The following is a 21,524-nucleotide window of genomic DNA, read 5'->3' as shown; positions in this document are numbered from 1 at the left end:
GTTTACTAGAAGCAAAAGTCTTTGAATTTAAGCATTATTTTAAACATCTGAATAGATCTGTAACACTGTTAAAAAGAAATTTTCTTGAACACAGGGAAAAACTTTTTTAGGCATTGTTTGCAAAACAAAAGAAAGGGCCACAAGCCGCTCTGGGGCTGCCCAGAGCCCTGTATTGACTCAAAGGTAAAATACTTTTTAATCTGAGCATTAATCTTAAATTTGCAATCAAACTGCAAGGTGCAGTCAATGGAACAATGGCAGTTTTAACCATAATTTTTAAGTTTTTGTGCAAGGTTAGGATAATATCTACAACTTTGGGAAAGCAAAACCTATGTTTAAAACAATTTATCACTGTTAAAATCAATATTAGAAGCATTACTATCATATTACGAAGTTTGGATATCAATTAATACCTATGAATACCTATTAAAGCAAGCTTTAACGCTTTAATAAAGAGGCATTGCTTTATATCTTATCTTAAATTTTACTATTTAGGATAGGAACCACATTAATCATTATCTAAACTAGAAATATCTTAAGAGACTCAGCCTCTGAAGCTTAATCTCAAACTCTAACTCGCTTAGCTGTGTGTCCCTATGAGTGGTGACTATGAGCACTCATAGGTCCCTATGAGCACCTCCCGAAGTGGTGACTATAGGTGAAGCGGGAGATTTGCAAGAGGACCAATTCTCATTAAGGAAATGGGCAATTCCTCTATCTGAGTGATTTTTGTTAAAATTCAGTCCATCATCAGAGTTTCCACATTTATCAATTTTTGAGTTAAGAAGATCTTTTTCTGAGGAGGCCTTCTCTGATAGGCACTCCTCCTGAGATACCACAAGCTCCGCCTGAGGGCGATTTAGCCCTGGAAAAGTTGCATCTTTTATAGCATCATTTACAAGCGCCCAGAGACCTAGGGTAAAATTATCTGTCTGAGCGATATTCAGGGCCTCACCAACTTTCTCCCCGGTTCCACAATCTATCGTTTCTTCTTCTTTGAACCATGGACAACAGCTATCTATCTTATCTAAAAAATTTCTTACTAATTGTACTTCAAGCCTTACTCCTCTGGCCTGAAGCAACTCCTGAAAACTAAAAACAACCGCCTGATCCATGACTTTAAACCCTTCCTTCTTCCACCTAAGCAGCTTTCTAAAAAGCTGCGGCACACCGCCTGTCTCCGTATCTAGTTCCGATTAACGAACTACTGACCCCAAGCAGAAACAGTGTTGGGTCAGCACTGATTCAAACTTGATTCGTATCCTACCCCATCCTCAGCAACACTTTACAAAACTGAAATTTTAGGCTAGCGCTAGCATGTGTACCTGTCCGTTGCTCCGATGCTCCTCCGATACGAAGATCCTTTCCTTTCTTGTGGAGCTCCACACAGCAGTCGTTTCTCTTAGCATCCCTCTGGCATTCTTCAGGTCCCAGTTCTGGCGCCAACTGTTGCGGCCTGCCCGCAGTCCACAACACGAACGGTTCAACTGAGAATGGCAGTTCGAACTGAAAAGAGAGGAATCTAGACGGGGCGGAAGAATGAATGGAGCCAAGACAACAAACATTCTGATCAAGGCTCAATTTTACTATTTTCAGACACTCAGTTATAAAGGAAGGGGGAGGGAACCCAATATCCCGCCAAGTAACTCAGGGTCCAGTAGCAGGATGAACACGTGTGTGCCTCCAGGCAGCAAAGGCAGGTTCCAGCAGTAGGCGTGGCAGGACGAATGAGCAGGTAGCTCCACCCTTGAGCAAGCAGGTTCCAGGCTGGGGGAAGGGAGGCCACAGTAAATAGAATACAAATAATTTATTAATCAATAAAAATATTTTAACTAAAAATGATATATGAAGTAAGTCATATAAATCTTCACATAGCTCAACACAAATACTTGTCCAGAGATATTTATTGGATTTTTTCCTTTGGCTGTTTGTGTATTTGAAATAATAATAAAAAAACATAGATTAAGCTAGGGTTTTGTCTTCTCATTATGCTATAAGCAGATGGTCTGAAACCATAGAGAATCAACTTGGAAATAAAAGTACATAAAATTGCATATTTCTGAGCTTTTAACAATCAGCTTTTCAATTCCCCAAATGTTTCCAGTAATTTTCAACATTTATTAGAAATAGAGAGAAAGCAACCTGGTGTATTAAATTTAGACTTTGTTTCAAAATATCTTAATTACACACATTTAGGTAATTAGATTGAGAATATTTACATTTTAGCATAGAAGATAGATAGCAAGTCAATGTTACTCACAAGCCTGCTGTATTTATACTTCTTTGGTATATTAACATAATAATTCAAAAATTGTGTCTGTTTTAAATTCATATTGTGTTTATAGATATTTCTTTTGTAAATATTTTAAAATAAGTTTAATAGATATGTTTATCCAAACTTTTACAATACTTTCCTGCCAACTTTGCTGCCCTTCACTGCCTTTGATAATTTATTTTCTAAGTAGAGTTCTTATTTCAAGTCAGTAGAAATACAATTAAACTATTTCTTCTCTCTCATCAGTAAATAATGGATAGTAATTAATTTACATAGTCATTATTCAAAAGCACTTTTAAAATCTTAAAGTACTCATGATATTGATTTTCTAACATTTATTTTATGATTTGTTTAATACCTAAGATCAATGATGATTTCTACCATTTTTTTTTCAAAAATTAGTTATCATATTTATGGCTATTTTTCCTGTTTTGTTTTCAAATAAGTTTTAATGTGTTCTGCCCTATGTTCAAAACATCTTTTTTTCTTCCTAATTTACCTTTCTACATTCTTTACAGGCTACCTAGCATTTCATTAAGGACTTAAAACTAAGATAAATGAGGTAACTACCTAAGAAATTGCAACAACAATTAGCAACATATAAAATATAAATATGTTCATAAATACATTAAAGTAGAACATTTAGCTGAAGTATGTACATCACTGGGAAGTTTTGTCCTTTTAAAAATGAATGAGGTTTATAAGGACTTACAAGACCTGGAAGGATATGAAATAATAATTTGAAAAGACAATATGTCTAAAAGTTGTGGTTTTAACTGGAAGTTGTATTCATTGTAAAACACTCTCTAAACTCTGAAATTTTACCATACAAAGCTCACTACTTTGTATCTTCGTATCATTTATAACCACTATATTTACCTAGTGCTTAGATTTCATAGTCTCATAAGCTTATGTTGATAAAATGTGCAGTGTTCTACATTTATCACTTTGCGATGATTACTTATTTTTTACATGCACTTTGCCCCCACCAGGGGGAAATGTACACTATATTTGTTTTAATTTGCAAGTCTTTCAATTATACTTCCAAACCCAAGCCAAACACTTCTTTTAACATTTACCTTATTCTATTACTTCCCCATTCTCTTAAATTTTCATCCCTTCTCATTATTAACTCAAAATAAGTCTATATTTAATTTTGCAAATCACTCACCTTGTTATCACATCTGCAGTGATTATCACAGCATATATGTTATCACAATTATTTCATTGAACTTGTATATAAAAAGTATGGGTGGGTGTGGGTGATACAAAATGTCATTCTCCCATAAAGAATACCTGATATCGACTTTACAATATTAGGAACAATTCTTCCAATAGTTATCATTGTTTTCTTTTCTGTTCTAATGCTGTAAAGAGCCACCATGACCAAGGAAGCTCTTATAAAAGAAAACATTTAATTGGGGACTGGTCTGTGAGCCTCATAGCAGAAAGCAGACATGCAAGGTGATCAAGCAGTAGCTGAGAGCTCTACATCTTGATCTATGAGCAGAGTCAGGACAGATAGAGCTCACGCTCACCAGAGAGCTGGGGGGAGGGAGGGATGGAGAGAGAGAACTAAGGACAGGCTATTATATCCCAAAGCCCACCTCCAGTGACACTTCTTTACAACAAGGCCACACCTTCTAATCCTTCCCAATCACTGAACATTAACTGGTGATTGAGCATACAAATATATGAATTTCTGATACTCTTTCTCATTCAAACCATTCTGTATGAGGTGTTATGTTGCTATTTCCTTCAGGCTGAAAGAAAAAACTTTTTAGAAGACACAGAAACACAACATTTTACAGAGATACTATTTTAAGCAGGGTTTTGAGAGCCTCTACATTGAGTGGTTGTTATATTATCCATGGCAATAGATTTTTCTGAAGAAATTGAATGAATAAATTTGGTAAATAGTTTGAATAAATGAATGTGGTGAATTGAATAAATGACACAGAAGCTAATAAAATTTAGAAAGCTCAAGTGTTTCAGAAAGTACGAGATTTTCCAAGTATGTAAGCAAGGTCATAAAATAGTAATCAGATGTTGGAAAGATAAGTTTTTCCAGTGCATGGTGAGTAATGTAGAGATTTCCAGGCATGTAGTTTATGTGAGCTCTAATAGTCCTGGAGTGGGCTGAGTGATGCAGCCATATATTCCTATAAGCACTAACAACTACTTAGCCATGCTTATATTTATGAGAAATACTTTTTTGTTATGTTCTCAGCATCCTGCATATAGTGGATTAATGTTTATCTGTCTTTCTTCTTGCAATGTCATACTATACAACTAATGCCAAAACATGACTCACAAAACTGAATAAGGGGTGAGAAAAATCAGTTTTAGAGCCTTGCAATTGATAAGGCTTGAAAATGAAGCTCAATTGTTTTGCCAGATGGAACTTGTGTGTAATATAAGAATTCCAGTAACTGGGACATGAAGACTATAACTTTTATACAAGGCTCTAACTTAGACAAAAATATAGAGAAAGAAGAAGATAATATAGAAGTGCTGGCTCATTTTCTAACAGCTGTCAAGATATCAGAAAACATAAATTTAGTATGTGCCAAAGGGCTCATCCTGAGATACTAAGATTTGGAACCCATGAGTAGAATCAGACTGTGAGAAAGAAGGGAGAGGCAAAATTGATAAAAGATACCCTTGTCTTACCTGTAGTGCTAAAACCAGAGTAACGTCCATAATTTAGCCCAAAAGAAGGGGTCTTCATAATAGTGCACTGCAGCAGTAAGATACAAAAGAGTATCTTACAGCCTGGCTGGTGGGGCTATGGGATATTGGGGCTGGTGTCTTTGAATGTAATGGAAATAGAGATAATCAGTTATATATAATTATCAACCTTCCTTGAGTCAAAAGCTGCATCGTCTGAGGAAAACATTGCTTGAGAGAATGACTCTTAGAAGCCATTAGGGAAGTTTGGTTCTCATGATGACAAGGATTGGAAGAATACAAAGGAAGAGTTAAGTATTGGGAACCGGAAATGAGAGGCTGTGCTTTCCTTCTGGATGTGGCTGTTCATAGCAGAGCTAACTCCACAATGACTTTGGGAACGGTAGGTACCTCTAATGAAAGGGTACTCTGCCTCTGAGTGCTGTCCACATGGAGTTCTCCCGACCTCTTGTGTTGCATGACCTCTTTGTAAGGGAAGACATGCTCTGGCAGAACTGGATGTTCAGAGTACATTATAAAGGTCATAAAGCTCAAAGGAATGAAGAGATGATGATGAGAGGGCCAAGAAGATACAAAGGATTGGTATCATCATGGCAAAGCAGAGGCTGGCAAGATTTGTGACAAGTCACAATTATTAGAGGACAGGATCAGAACCTAGAGCTAAATACTTGTTATGTAACTTCTGGGAGGTTTTGAAAGCTGACTAGTAAGTTCAATGTACAAGACCACAACCCAAATCATAACACAGCAAAGAGCCATTGGGGAAAAAAGCTGCCGAATGGACTGGTTGTCTCCAGGAAGCTCTAGGATTGTGAGTTCTAAACCCTTCTCAGGTGAACAATGGCTTTTGAATAATTCATTCTCCTGTAATTAACCTAGTAAACTGATTGGTTCATTAAACTAGACATGTAGAATCGTGTCTTTGTTCTCTATTAGTACCCACTTCTAGTAAATAGATTTTTTACCTCTTCTCTACTCAGGAAAATTAGCATTGGATGCAATAAAAACAGATGTTATAGTAATCACTCTTTCTTAGTAAAATAATAATTGTAAGTTCAATTTTCAGATAATAAATTTGTTCCTGGGGAAATGGAATCAACCAAACCAGGAGCTGGATTTTTTTTTTTTTTGAGAAAATCAACAAGATACATAAACCCTTAGCCAGACTAGCTAGAGGGCACAGGGACAGTATCCTAATTAACAAAATCAAAAATGAAAAAGGAGAAATAACAACAGATCCTGAGAAAATCCAAAACATCATCAGATCCTACTACAAAAGGCTATACACAACAAAACTAGAAAACCTGTATGAAATGAACAACTTCCTAGACAGATACCAGGTACCAAAGTTAAATCAGGATCAGAATTCCCCTAAAGAAATAGAAGCAGTCATTAATAGTCTCCCAACCAAAAAAGCCCAGGACCAGATGGGTTTAGTGCAGAGTTCTATCAGACCTTCAAAGAAGACCTAATTCCAACACTTCTTAAACTATTCCACAAAGTAGAAACAGAAGGTACTCTACCCAATTCATTCTATGAAGCCACAATTACTCTGATACCTAAACCACACAAAGATCCAGCAAAGAAAGAGAACTTCAGACCAATTTCCCTTATGAATATCGATGCAAAAATACTCAATAAAATCCTTGCAAATCGAATCCAAGAATACATCAAAATGATCATCCATCATGATCAAGTAGACTTCATCCCAGGGATGCAGGGATGGTTTAACATACGGAAATCCATCAACATAATCCACTATATAAACAAACTCAAGAGACAAAAACCACATGATCATCTCATTAGATGCTGAGAAAACATTTGACAAAATACAACACCCCTTCATGATAAAAGTCTTGGAAAGATCAGGAATTCAAGACCCATACCTAAACATAATAAAAGCAATATACAGCAAACCAGTAGCCAACATCAAACTAAATGGAGAAAAACTTGAAGCAATCCCACTAAAATAAGGGACTAGACAAGGCTGCACACTTTCTCCCTGCCTATTCAATATAGTACTTGAAGTCCTAAGCCAGAGAAATTCGACCACAAACAAAGATCAAGGGGATACAAATTGGAAAGGGAGAAGTCAAAATATCACTGTTTGCAGATGATATGATAGTATATATAAGTGACCCTAAAAATTCCACCATTGAACTCCTAAACCTGATAAACAGCTTCAGTGCAGTAGCTGAATACAAAATAAACTCAAACAAATCAGTGGCCTTTCTCTACACAAAGGATAAACGGGCTGAGAAAGAAATTAGGGAAACAACACCCTTCACAATAGTCACTAATAATATAAAATACCTTTATGTAACTCTAACTAAGGAAGTGAAATGTCTCTATGACAAGAACTTCAAATCTCTGAAGAAAGAAATTGAAGAAGATCTCAGAAGATGGAAAGATCTCCCATGCTCATGGATTGGCAAGATTAATATAGTAAAAATGGCTATCCTGCCGAAAGCAATCTACAGATTCAATGCAATCTTCATCAAAATTCCAACTCAAATCTTCACTGAGTTAGAAAGGGCAATTCACAAATTCATCTGGAATAATAAAAATCCTACAATAGCAAAAACTATTCTCAACAATAAATGTCTTCCCAATAATTTCTTCAAGATATTTTCTTTGGGACATTCTATGGAATCCTAAGAAAACAAATGGCAAGCCTACCTTTGATTATTTCTCTCTTCTCTACTAGGATTATAAGATAGAAGTATTTCTGAATGCCAGGTGTGGTGGTGCACACCTTTAATCCCAGCACTCAGGAGGCAGAGGCAGGTGGATTTCTGAGTTTGAGGCCAGCCTGGTCTACAAAGTGAGTTCGAGGCCAGCCAGGGCTATACAGAGAAACCCTGTCTCGAAAAACAAAACAAAGCAAAACAAAACGAAAAAAAAAAAAAAAAAAGGAAGGAAGTGTTTCTGAGTACTTTCTTGTCCCCACCTCCCCAGTCCCAGTTGTGACATGCGCGTGTCATCTAAAGTTCGGGATACCAATGTTATAATACCTAGGTTTCTTATCTAAGTTATTGTGTTTAGGTAAATTATTAGACACATATTCTCATAATCTTCTTTAGTTAAATTATTTACTTTGTGTTGCTTTTGCTTATTCTCTGTAAAGTCCAACCTTAGTCCTATAATTGTGAGTGAAGTTTTGTTGGATGCATATATGCATGTTGAGTATAAAAGTTGTTCAATGGCAAGAAACTGATTACATTTGTAACACAGTTGATAGAATCCTTGACAAATGGTGAGAAATTTAATCCATTTCTTATTCAATTGATATGTAGATTGTTTTTGTCCGTCCCCAATTTCCTTTGCGCTCTTTCAGAACCACTGCTTATACAAACTCAGATCACTATGAATTTTGTTGCTATCCACACAGATTATCTGATTCTTGTAAGTTTTACTTATAAAGCTGCACAGTATAAACAGTTGGCACCTAGCTCTATTGTACACTCTTTTACATATCTCACTTCTAATTATATATAGGAAATCTAATATAGTAGAGATATATCTTACTGATGACAAGTATTAATGTACATTTTAATTTCCAGGTCTTTGTTATTCTAAGTAAAAGTACTACTAAATTGCATAGATTCATCTTTTAACACAGTGGTTCTCAATGTTCCTTATGGTGTGACCCTTCAATATAGTGTGGTTTCTCTCCCAACTACAAAATTATTTTACTGCTCCTTCATAACTGTAATTTTGCTACCATTGTGAATAGTAATGTAATTATCTGATATGCAGGATATAAAATATGTGACTCCAAAAGGGTCATGACCCACATGTTGAGAACCATTGCTTTAAAATATATAGGAGTGGAATTGTTTAGTCACTTGATGAGTGAATATTATATAATGTATATGGTATGATAGTCTTATTATTGTACACAATTTTTAGTAAAGTCCTAGTCAGAGAGCTACAATAGATAATCAATAACACTTGGAGAGATCTCTCATTTATGACTGTTTCAGATGAGAATTTGTTGATTATAATAAACATAATAAGCATTCATATATTCTGGATATTAGTATTCTGTGATTTACAAATTATAAAAATATAAAAAATGTTCAAGAGTAAGGAAAAATGGAAAACATAATGTAATGTATTTACATGTACTAGATATTTAACTTAAAGATTTTAGGGCTACATAACTGCTAAATGATTGAACCTATAAATTAAATTTTAATATATTGATACTAATATTCAGAGTTAATAGTTATACAGTGTTCTAAGAAAGATTGTGATTTTTAGATTTACAAATTATAGTGTTAGAGAAATACATGTGTAAAATTTTTTGCAACACCTTTTTCCTTATAAATGTAAAATATTCCTTCTTTTATATATATTTTTTTCTGAAAGTTTATGCTGAATATAGGTTATTCTCTTAGGATTCATTCCAGTTATTGACTGTCATGCCAGTTACCTGGTAATGTCAACTAAATTCAGGGAGTTTCAAGGTAGTTCAAAAATATCACACACACACGCACACACACATACACACACTCCACAAAGTCACACACACTCCACAAAGTCACACACACACACACACACTCCACAAAGTCACACACACACACACACACTCCACAAAGTCAGTTATTCATTTCTTACACAGGTATTCACTAGACTCATCCATGCAGCTGTATTCATATTTCTTTCCTAAATATAATCATCACTTAATCAGAAAATGAAAAGATAAAGTTTGTCATAGAGATTTTCAAGTGTGTTAGTTTCTTTACACTTCTGTTAAACTTCATCATTAAAATGTGTTTAGACTTATTGATGAAAGAACATATTTAGGATCCCAGAACCCATGGCTTCCAGCTTACAGTTGTATCTAACTCTAGCTCCACATGGTCCAGTAGCCTTTATGGACTCCTGAATTCACATGTGCATGTACCCACACAAAACACCCACAAATACTTATAATTTTAAAATAAAATGAATTTTAAACAAAAGAAAATACAGAGGCTGTTCGCTATGTTACATATTAACTTAGTGTACATATAGTGCCAAGAAAAACACAAGGCAATAATTATCACTTATTTGAAACATGAGTTTACATAAAAATATTCATAGAATTTTTTTGCTGCACGTCAAGAAACTAATTTGGTATGATGCCATTTGACTTCATTCCATTTCAAATTATATTCACATTTATGTATAACTATAACACTACAGAAATATTTTAGAACTATAAATTATTGATTTAATAGGTTGTTCTTTAGAATGTATTTTTATACATTTTCATAATATAGTTCATCATCACAATTAATTAACAGTATGTAAAAATTATTGTCCTCCTAAGTATAAATGGTTACAAATTTGTTTGCAATATAGTAACAACTCAATTTAAAGGAAATCAACAGGTAATAGAATTAGTTATAAAGTATAAAATCATGAACTATCATTAGAATTTAGAAAGCTTCAAATACTTTAATTTACTTTCTTTGTTATTATTCATGTTATTGAACCAATAGATAAAAGAACTAACAATAAAAAGTATAAGTGTTGGTTCTCCTTTGTTTCTGCCTGATGATCAAGGGCTGAAAAGCAGTGTTGATCAGCTTTACATCATGAATGGCAATGTAGAAACTGCTTGATTTTCAAATACTTATTTTAAGATTTTAGTTCAGCCATACATTCACCTTCCTGAACTTTTCAGCGCACATAGAGAATATATAACAAAACAAAACAAAGCCCCACAAAGCATTCAGCCTGAAAGACACTTCAGCACTGGCCTTCCTTCTCCTCCAATAACACTGCGAGACTCTCAGACCTGACTGCCTCCTGTTAATCATAGGACATTGTGCCTGGTCCACTCAACCATAATTTTTCCACAGACCTACTGCACTTTGATCCCTCTGCTGGAATGTTCTTTGTTCTTTGTCCAGATGATCTCACAGCAGTGTCTTTAGTTTCTTCATATCCTTTTAAAGAAAATCAATCTTTTTGTTTGTTTGTTTGTTTTTCGAAACAGGGTTTCTCTGTATAGCTCTAGCTGTCCTGGAATTCACTTTGTAGACCAGGCTGGCCTCGGCTCAGAAATCTGCCTGCCTCTGCCTCCCGAGTGCTGGGATGAAAGGTGTGTGCCACCACGCCCAGCTAAAAATCAATCTTGATCTTATAAAATAAACTGTACTGTGTTAGGACTTGTTTTTACCTCACTTGGATCTACTGCTATCTTCAGTATCTTCAACATTGTATAGACATATTTATTAACAATTATTAACAATTTCCTCCTCAATAACAAGATACATTCTATTTTGATATTACAATACTATTGTATGCTATATAAAAGCTAATCAATATTTTGAATGAATAAATGTGGAGATACTTTAAAGTGTCTTGATTTTAGCTAGAATTTTTTTTAGATAAATATCTTGTTAATCTCAAAACACTTCAGTCAGTGATCTATTGGTATTTTAAATCACAATTCAAGATAACTATAGTTTGAATTATTTTGTAATTGGTGTAAATGCCTTTTTGTAAACTAATATGCAATATCTTTGAAAAGGTGTATCATTATTCATCACTGGCAGGTGATAAAATCAGTATGTAGACCAGGTTGCCTTTGAAATGGGAATTCTGCCTCTGCTTCCAAAATGCTGGGATTAATCAATGAATGAATTCCAAAACAGTTGCAACTACTGTTTTAAAATTGTGTTTTATTTTTATTTTTTTTAAATAATAAATTTACTTATTCACTTACATCCCAATATCAACTCCCTTTCCTCTCAGTCCCTATTCTTTCAGCTCCTCCTCTCATTTTCCCTCCTTTTCTACTCTGAGAAGGGGAATCCCCCAGGAATCACCTCCTAACAGTCATTCCCATCCCCTCCTCTTGCACACTCACACATCACTCACTGCAAGTCTAAGTGCACCCTTTTCCACTGAAGCCAGACAAAGCAATCCATTTGTGGGGACAGGATCCACAAACTGGCAACAGATTCAGGGAGAGCTCCTATTCCAGTTGTTGGGGACCTGTATGAAGACCATGCTGCACCTTTGTTACATATATGCAGGAGGCCTAGATCCAATCCATGCTTGCTCTTTGGTTGGTGGCTCAGTCTCTGGTGGCTCACATGTGTTCAGGTTTACCGACTCTGTTGGTCTTCCTGCATGGTCCTTATCCTCCTCAGGTCCCTCAATCCTTGCCCTTCTGGCAGACTCTTCCTTAAGACTTCCCCTGCTCCATCTAATGTTTGCCTGTGGGTTTCTTCATCTGTTTTAATCAGTTGCTGGATGTAGCTTCTCAGAGGACAATTAGCTACAATCCTGTCTACAAACATAACAGATTATCATTAATAGTGTCAGGGATTGTGCTTGCAAATGAGATGGGTCTCAAGTTGGGTTGGTTATTGGCTGTCCATTCTATCCATCTCTGATCCATCTTTCTATCTTTGTCCCTGCATTTCTTGTAGGCAGGACATTATATGTCAAAGGTTTTGTGTGGGGGTTGCTGACCTTATCTGTTCACTGGGAGACCTGCCTGGCTACAGGAAGTATCCCTTTCTGGATCAGTATACTCTACTGGTATGAGTTTCCACTGGAGTCACCCCTATAGCCACCCTGGGGCCTCCTTCCTATGCCAGGTCTCTTTTTAACCTATTAAAATCCATGTGGGATGTGAAGAGATCTTAAAACTTGCTCCAAATGAAGGCAGAGCAGAAATCTGCTTATCTCCAAACTGGATAGCCATTAGATATGTATTACTTCATAATACATAAAAAATATAGGCAATGTGTCCCTGGCACAGATCTTTATTTCTCCAGGACAAATATCAAGGAGCAAAATTGATATTATGCATGAAAAGTAATATTCTTCCTGTTGAAAACAGTTCTATGGTTGGCATGTCAGGTGCCATTCAGAATAGCCTGCATGCATTAAAACTTCTTACCCTGTTGCCATATGAAACTGCTCCTTTAAAATTTTCATTTGTCATTTATTTGGTTTATAGTTTTAATTTGCTTATATAACCCATAAAATAAAGAAAAGCATACATTTGTAATGTTAGCATTTTCTCTACTGTTATAGAGTTTGTGAAATATTTAATGGCAATGGTTTGCATCGGGTAGAAATACTTTATATTGAATTTGAAAATCTTTCATCGTGTATCAAAGCCCTAAATTTAAGATTTATTTTTCTTGTAGTTTTATGTCTAAAGCAGCCATTAAATTTGTATTAATACTGTCAAGTGAAATAACACTATCAACTTAATGTAAATTATATTATATATAATATTTACCCCAAAGCAATTGAATTTCAATTGTTTCATTCAATTTAGACTATACAACATTATCATTGGGAATTTAGGATCATGAAGTACATAAAATACCTTCTCAGGAAGAAAAAGGAGAATGCAATTATAAATAAATAAAAAAGTAAAGTAGGAAAACCTAGAAATATACCTAAAGGCTGCAAAATTATTAGTTTATTACTAAAATAGAAATCCATTGATCTAAACTACAATAAATAATAAAAAAAGATAAATGTGAGATTTAGGTGCATTTTAGTTACCAGTGGAAAAATTGCAAGAGTTAAATCCACCTTTTGAAAGCTGGCAGATATTGAGGATTGAAATCTCAGGGGGGAAAATGGAAAGGAAAGGAGAAGAAATATTATATTGAATATATGTATATTTAATTGAAAGAGAGTGAGTGTATGTATGTATGCGTGTGATATGCCTCTACCAATAAGTGATTGACTTAATAGTAAAAGTAGTCTTATATAATGTGTCCCCTTTAAGGAGAACATGATAGGGGGCCAATCTAGTATTTTCATATTCTTGATTTTTCAAATCATAGCTACAGTCTGATTATTAAAATTAGACATGTAAGCTCAAATTTAGCTATGTCAGATAAAATATATGTCTATAATATTTTTAAAATGTTAATGAAACTAGAAACTGAAGCATTGCATCACATCAAAATTCTAAAATTTGATATTATATTGTACCATGTTTGGTTTTCCTAAAGAGGAGATAAAGAAAAAGAAGGGCAACTTAAAATTATTAATTATTATAATATCTTCTCTCAGAGAAGAACAGAGTCAAACTGGAAGTTAATAAAATTATATATTGAAAACAAAAATGTATTTGGCTATTAAAAAAAAACCATATGTCAAGGTACCATGAGGTGCTGATAAGAAGGTATATTCTTTTGTTTTATGATGAAATGTTCTATAAGTACCTGTTAAATATATTTAGTTAATAACTTCTATTAGTTTCACTGTGTCTCTGTTTAGTTTCTGTTTCCATGATCTGAGAGTCCATTTCTGAGAGTGGGGTGTTGAAGTCTCCCACTATAATTGTGTGAGTTGCTATGTGTGCTTTGAGCTTTAGTAAAGTTTCTTTTATGAATGTGGGTGTCCTTGCATTTGGAGCATAGATGGTCAGAATTGAGAGTTCATCTTGGTAGACTTTTTTCTTTGACAGGTATCAAATATCCTTCCTTATCTTTTCTGATAACTTTTGGTTGAAAGTCCATTTTATTTGATATTAGAATGGCTACTCCAGCTTGTTTCTTGGGACCATTTGCTTGGAAAGCTGTTTTCCAGCCTTTTACTCTGTCTTTGTCGCTGAGGTGAGTTTTCTGTATTCAGCAAAATTCTGAGTACTGTTTATTTACCCACTCTGTTAGTCTATGTCTTTTTATTGGGGGGAATTGAGTCCATGGATGTTAAAAGATACTGAGGAAAAGTGATTATCGCTTCCTGTTATTTTTGTTGTTAGAGGTGGAATTATGCTTCCTTTGGGTTTGTTGAAAGATTAGTTTCTAGCTTTCTAGGGTGTAGTTTCCCTCCTTGTGTTGGACTTTTGCATCCGTTATCCTTTGTAGAGCTGTATTTGTGGAAAGATATTGTTTAAATTTGTTTTGTCATGGAGTGTCTTGGTTTCTCCATCTATGCTAATTAAAAGTTTGCCTGGGTATAGTAGCCTGGGCTGGCATTTGTGTTCTCTTAGAGTCTGTATGACATTTGTCTAGCATCTTCTGGCTTTCATAGTCTCTGGTCAGAAGTCTGGTGTAATTCTGATCGGTCTGCCTTTATATGTTACTTGACTTGTTCCCTTAATACTCTTTCTTTGTTTTGTGCATTTGGTGTTTTCATTATTATGTGACAGGAGGAATTTCTTTTGGGATTGCTTCCACCTTCTCTCCATTTAGTTTGATGTTGGCTACTGGTTTTCTGTAGATTGCTTTTATTATGTTTAGGTATGTACCTTGAATTCCTGATCTTTCCATGACTTTTATGATGAAGGGGTATTGGATTTTGTCAAATGCTTTCTCAGCATCTAAAGAGATGATCGTGTGATCCTTGTCTTTGAGTTTGTTTACATAGTGGATTACGTTGATTGATTTCTGTATATTAAACCATCCCTGCATCCCTGGGATGAAGCCTACTTGTTCATGATGGATGATTGTTTTGATGTGTTCTTGGATTCAGTTTGCGAGGATTTTATTGAGTATTTTTGCATCGATATTCATAAGAGAGACTGGTCTGAAGTTCTCTTTCTTTGTTGTATCTTTGTGTGGTTTAGGTATCAGAGTAATTGTGGCTTCATAGAATGAATTGGCTGGAGTACCTTCTGTTTCTATTTTGTAGAATAGTTTGAGTAGATTTGGAATTGGGTCTTCTTTGAAGGTCTGATAGATCTCTGAACTAAACCAATCTGGCCCTGGGCTTTTTGTGGTTGGGAGACTATTAATGTGTGTGTGTGTGTGTGTGTGTGTGTGTGTGTGTACACACACTTATTTCACACCAATCCAAAGCACTGATGACAATTATGGATGGAAATTCCCTCTGTAACTCAGATTGCTCCATTTTTGTTTACACCCATGTTTGTATGTGAATATTTTATTGTTTCTCTGTGTCCTCAGACAAGATAATCAAGTGAACTATTTTCATTTAATTTTTATTGTTTATTTTATTTCTGTACATTTTAAATGTTTTCCCCTTTCCCATTTTCCCCTCCCAAACCCTTATCTCCTCCTCCCTCCTCTTGGTTCTATGAGGTTGCTATCCCACCTGCCCACCCACTCCTGCCTCAACAGCCTAGTATTCCCCTATCCTGGGATATCGAGCCTACACAGGGCCAAGGGCCTCCCTTCCCTGTGATGCCATATATGGCAATCCTCTGCTACATATCTAGCTGGAGCCATGAATACCCCCTGTGTACTCTTTGGTTGGTGATTTAGTCCTTGAGAGCTTTGGGGTTTCTGGTTGGTTGACATTGTTGTTCTTCCTATGAGGTTGCAAACCCCTTCAGCTCCTACAATCCTTGCCCTAACTTCCCCATTGGGGTCCCCATTCTCAGTTCGATGTTTTGCTGTGTATATATCTGCATCTGCATTGGTCTTGCTCTGGCAGACCCTCTCAGGGGACAACTATATTAGGCTCCTGTCAGTAAGCACTTCTTGGCATAAGCAATGTCTGGGTTTGGTGTCAGCAAATGGGATGGATCTCTAGGTGGGAGCAGTCTCTTGATGGACTTTCCTTCAGTTTCTTCTCTACTCTTTGTTCCTGCATTTCCTTTTGAGAGGAGGAATTCTGGATTAATATTTTTGGGGTGGGCGGGTGGCCCCATCCCTCAACTGGGGGCTGTGCCTATCCACTGGATATGATCTCTACAGGTTCTATCTTCCCTTTTTTGGGTATTTAGGCTAAAGTCCTTCCTGTTGGGTCCTGGGACCCTACTGGGTCCCTGGCATCTGTGACTTTCTAGTGGCTCCTTCCAGTTCTCCATCCCCCACTGCTATACACCTACTTTCAATTTCCTAACCCTCTATTTTTTCCCTAGCTCCTTCCATTTCTGAACTGGACCAGTGCCCCCTTTTTTCCATCCCCCTCTTTTCTCACTCCCAGATCCCTCTCCCTACTTCCCAGAGATTAGTCTCTTCCCCCTACTTAGTAATACTGTAGTATACATACTTTCTCATGTGATCTTCTTGCTTTTTGTGTTTCTTTTCTTTCTTTTCTTTTTTTTCCCCCTCTTTTTTGTATCCTACTTTTTTATTAGATATTTTCTTTATTGACATTTCAAATGTTATCCCCTTTCTTGGTTTCTCCTCCAAAAACCTACTATTTCCTCCCCCATCTCCATTGTATCGTGGGTATTCTGAGCTCCTTTTTGGCTAATATCCACTTATCAGAGAATACATACCATGTGTGTTCTTTTGTGACTGGGTTACCACACTCATGATGCTATTTTTCAAGTTCCATCTATTTGCCTGTGATTTTTTTCATAAAATCATTGATTTTAATAGCTAAATAGTATTGTTGTATAAATGTACCACATTTTCTGTATCAATTCCTCTGTTGAGGAACATCTGGGTTGTTTCCAGCTTCTGGCTGAAATTCTACCTCACACCAGTCAGAATGGCTAAGATCAAAAGCTCAGGTGACAGCAGATGCTGGCGAGGTGTAGAGAAAGGGGAACTCTCCTCCGTTGCTAGTGGGATTGCAAGTTGGTATAACTGCTCTGGAAATCAGTTTGATGGTTCCTCAGCAAATGGTAGTTCTACATGAGGACTCAGCTATATAATTCCTGGGCATACACCAAAAAGATGCCCTAACATATAACAAGTAGACATGCTCTACTATGTTCATAGCAGCGTTATTTATAATAGTCAAGTAAACTTTTAAAATGTTTTGCTATGATTCTTTATACTTTTCATATGTTTCCTTATGTTCACACAATTGTCAGGGTTACATTCATGTTTTAATCTGCAAGTGTGGTGGTCAGAGGAGGACAAGCAGAAGTCAGTTCTCCCTTCTACCACGTGGGTCCTGGGGCAAGAATTCATGGTATCAGAACTGGTGGTCAACAATCTACCCTAGTTATAGACATATTCCCACCTGTGTAAACACAGAGAATATACAGAAAAATGTCTGTGTTGCATGCATGCAATAAAGTCATCTCTGAGTTGTTATGAACAGGCCATTAGTTAATATGTAAACAAGGATGACAAAGGGAATATGTAAGGATTTTAGAAAGTTTCATGGCACTATCATTATAATAGGTGAGATGTCATCCAAATATATATGCCTGGATGTGGTAAAATTACATCCACAGTACATCTGTATAAAGAAAATGTCTACTTTATTATGAATTTTTCCTCTTCAAGACTCGTAATCCCATGTTCTGCTATTCAAATCTTACTCATACCTTTTTTATACTCACTTAAAGTACAATAAAGTTGAACATTTGGGGAAAAGATTTCTCTCTGTATAAATAGTATTTCTATCCTCACTTGAGATTACTGCACTGCTATCTATTGTGTTTTCGGATTATCATTTGGGTGTCTTTCCACTTCTGCTAGCTTTCAATATGGTGATTTATGTACACTACTACTTCCAGAGTACATTTGGTATTATGTAATTAAGTAGTAATTAAGAAAATACTCACATAACTGTCATTTATTGGCTTTTAAACCAAGTTTATTTTTTAATTCATTTATGTGTGTTTATTTTATTTATGCCTCCTTGAGTTTATGTGCCCCAAATATGTGCAGGTGTTACAGGTGATTTGGGGCAGCTATGTGGCTCCTGGAAACCAAACTCAGAGTGTCCAGATTGGTGGCTAACAATCTGTCCTAGTTAAAGACATAGTGCCACCTGTGTAAACACAGAGAATATGCAGAAAGAAATATCTGTGTTGCCTGCATGAAATAAGGTCATTGCTCTGTATTAGCAGAAATAATTCTTATCTGCTGAACCATCTCTCCATCATGCAAACTAGCATTTCTATTTCCATCTTTTTATTTTCTTTTCAGAGGACTATGCTTACTGCATAGTGTATATATGCTTAACTGTACAACGGGTTTATATACAGTCATTGTCATTTTATTATAACAAATGCTCTGACCAAAAAGCAACTAAATGAGAAAGTGTTTCCTTGATCATAATTCCAGGTTACAACCCAGCACTTCAGCAAAGTAAGAGTGGAAACTCAAGCACCTCACAGGTACCACGAGACATAATCGCCCCATGCTGCATTCTCACTGGTGGATTGCTCTGCTTACAATCATGTCTTACTCCTCCACATAGTTTTATATATTCCTCCATGAAAATGTGACACCCACATTCAGAATGGTTCTCGTCACTACATTAGGAATCAAGTTAATCCACCATAGGTATGCCCACAAGCCAACCTAACATAAATTCTTAATGAAGGCTACTTCATGAAGGCTACAACATGATTCTATGTTATGTCAAAGTGACAGTTAAAACTCACCAGCACACACATGCTAGCCATTGTGTTGATATATATTCTAATGGTTGAGGTATGGTAGGAAAGGTAAAATCTCAGCAACCTGGGGCAAAAAGATCATGCCTTCCATAGTTGTCCAGAATACTGATGTCCTAAATAAAAACTTACAAATGGTTTATAGATTTCTTACATCACTGCCCAATAATAGTAAAATGACCCTGGTATGCATTTGATTAAAGGGTATGTAAGTTTGAGAACAAACAAGACACTTGGTGTTGTGATTAACAGTTTGAGAATATCATATTTTTTAGGAAGCCTAGGAAGCAAAGCTCAGGCTGAGAGTAATAAGAAAGACCCTGGAGAGATCTGCTTAGTTTCTAGAGGATCTTCCAATGCCAAGGGCAGTTTTATTGAAAGAAGCCTCTTCTTTACTTTTTAATAACATATTTACTGTGGCCTACAGTTTAATAAAAGTTTTTCAAGCTTCAAATCCTTTAAGCATGCTTAGCAGTGACTCGAGAACAAGGTGCAGTGATGGCTAAGATAACTCTTGATATAAAAATAACACTCTATAGAGCTTGTTATTTAGTTATTGACCCACTGTAACCCCAGACTTTCTGTTGCCACTAGGTGAAAGGACCAAATCTCCCTTTCTCCCTCTCTGCTCTCCCCATCCCTCTCTCCCTCCCTCTCTGTCTCTCTCACACATATACAAAACACACACACACAAGTATGTGTATATATGCATGTGCACATGTGCATCTGTGTGTGTGTGTGTGTGTGTGTGTGTGTGTGTGTGTGTGTATGTGTGTTTATAATGGGGAACCTTTGTACCTGGTGAGTAAAAATATATACAAATGAATGAATAATATATGTTACCTTGGTTGATTCTCTTGAAAATATTCTCTAAAGCCATAACATTATTTGATATGATGAACAAGCTTTCATGATGAAAAGTAAAGCCAGAGTATCAAATACTTAGGGCCATTTTTAATGCTCATAATTCATGCTTAGTAGATAAAACAGATGCATCCTGATATTTTAAATGTAATGTATTTTCAGATTATCTGCATGTTGAATTGCTCATTTTCACCCAGAGATCAAATGTGGGATCCTACAGCAGCAGTATGTTACAAGCTGACACTGTAAAGGTCCAGTTGCAGAATTAACACTGAATTATTGCATAGACTGCACATTAAACCACCATCTTGTGCAACAAATGGTACAGACAATCTGTAACCTAAAATATTAATAGCTTATGACTATGGAGATCAAATTAATTACAGTCACTTTAAGAATGCAATAATTACACATTTTTATGGTAGGCACTAAGGTCAGTTTATGTAAGTGATTACTTACCTGCTACAAAGCACCACAAGTGCATTAAGTTATCAGCAGGACATGTATTTTATTCTTCAAGGGCAATTTGTGTTTTGTGAATACACACACACACACACAAACACACAAAATTATGCTGTTTGAAAACTGCAGTGCTAAGGTCATTTTGTTGCAAAGACTAAAATAATATTGTTTGAAATGAGTAGTTTTGTTCTCTTATTTTATAAAGATGAAATTTACACATGGATGTCATAGACTTTAATGTGAATAATCAGGTGATAAATGCCAAATTTTATAATGTGCTTGTGTGTGGTATTTGTGTGTGTGTATGCCTGTGTGTGTAGTATATATGTGAGTCCAGTTATATGTGCATGTGGGCATGGGCATGTGTCCATGTGAGCCCCATACACATGTGGAGATCAGGTTCTGGTTGTTGATCCTTATCTTTCATTTCTTGTCACGTTTTGAAGAACTGAGTGAAAACATTTTTCTTCAAATATTACTAATATTTACTTTTATGCTTTCACCTGCAGGCATGTCTATGGGATAGTTTCTTGATTGATTGATATGCAAGTGCTCAACCTACTGTAGATGGTACCATCACTGAGCATGTGTTCCTGGTTTGTATAAACACTCTGGCTGAGTGTGTGCAGGGAAAGCCTCAGTAAAGGGTGTTCCTTCCTTTGTTTCAACTTCATGCTCCTGTGTGGAGTTCCTGCTCTGGATGGATGCTAGCCACTGAGCAGCAAATTTGTGTTTTCTTGCTGAATTTCTTTAATCTGATCATTACTGTGCTTGGGGTCTTATCTCTGGGAATATAAAATTATTCACCTTAATTTTTACTTGACAGGAGCTCACAGCTTAGACTTTTCATTATTTAAAATCCATTTTTTAAATTATTGAAAATATTTGAAGACTGTAGGGCTTTCAAGGTTGTACTTTGTTACACTTTTATTTTAATCAGTTAATTAATTAATTAACATCCCAAACTCTGTC

This window comes from Mus caroli, unplaced genomic scaffold (assembly GCF_978045245.1).
Source record: "Mus caroli unplaced genomic scaffold, Mus_caroli_1 scaffold_18, whole genome shotgun sequence".
Lineage (NCBI taxonomy): Eukaryota > Metazoa > Chordata > Mammalia > Rodentia > Muridae > Mus > Mus caroli.
This window is presented reverse-complemented; position numbering follows the sequence as displayed.